Below are 1,331 nucleotides of genomic sequence, written 5' to 3' on the forward strand. Positions count from 1 at the left end.
TAACCGGGGCATGTGCCCTGACCGGGAATCAAACCAGTGACCTTTTGGTGCACATGACAATGGTCAACCAACCAAGCCGCACTGTCCAGGGCATGTACTTGTTTATTTTTATTGAATTGATTGGGTGACATTGGTTAATAAAATTATATAGGTTTCAGGTGTGCAATTGTGTGACACATCACCTGTTTATGTATTGGGTGTTCACCACCCAAGCCAAGCCTCCTTCCACAGAGGAGGCCTTGTTCTTTTTTTTTTTTAAATATTTTTATTGAGTTCAGAGAGGAAGGAAGAGGGAGAGAGAGAAACATCAATGATGAGAGAGAATCATTGATCAGTTGCCTCCTACACGCGCCCACACCGGGAATCAAGCCCACAACCCCGGCATTGCCCTTGGCCGGAATCAAACCCAGGACCCCTCAGTCCACAGGCTGACGCTCTATCCATTGAGCCAAACCAGCCAGGGCAGGCACTTTTTAAAAAATGTTTTTATTGATTTTAGAGAGGAAGGGGAAGGGAGAGGGAGAAAGAGAAAAAAACATTAATGTGAAAGAGAAACATGGATCAGCGGCTTCCTCCATGCCCGCTACTGGAGATCTGCCCAAAACCCAGGCATGTGCCCTGACCCAGAATCAAACTGGCAACCTTTTGGTGCACAGGACGATGCCTAACCAACTGAGCCAAACTGGTCAGGGCACCAAGCACTTTTTAAAAAGATGAATAAAGTAGCTTTTTTATATTTTTGTCGAAATGTATCTTAACTAACATGAGGTCACTGTTTTACTGGTACATGCTAGGTAATTCATAAAAATGCAACCTTCTCTGAAAATAAATTTGTACCTTTTCACAAATGCATGGTATGCGTTTTTAAAATACAGCGTGAAAGAACAGTAGCCTCCTCCGTGCTCCATTTTAAGCCTTAGTTTACTGTTTTCAATAAGGTAGTTGTTAATATACCTGGCAGGGGAAATACCATGATCACAAAGGTGGTCTTCCCACGGCGAGGCTTATCCATTGCACTCTAGATGTACTGACCCCTGCGATTTCCCCAAATGTGGGAAACCCAACTGCAGAGTTGTGATAGTGGGGTGGGTGGCAGGGCTGGGGGGGAGACAGGGGGAAAGATAGTTGCTGACACCATTTTGTGTTCTGCTGCGTGCCTGCATAGGTTGGGTTGCAGTAACGCCTCAGTTTAAAGACAGACTACATCTCCGAGGCTATACATCTCAAGGAACAGTGCTGACGGTCCGGCCACCTCTCTTGCCTCATATCGTTAACATCAAAGGAGAGCGCATCAAAGGAACTGTGGCCTATAAGACCAAGAAGCTTCCTGC

The sequence above is a fragment of the Myotis davidii genome, unplaced genomic scaffold (assembly GCF_000327345.1).
Source record: "Myotis davidii unplaced genomic scaffold, ASM32734v1 scaffold173, whole genome shotgun sequence".
In the NCBI taxonomy this organism is placed as follows: Eukaryota; Metazoa; Chordata; class Mammalia; order Chiroptera; family Vespertilionidae; genus Myotis; species Myotis davidii.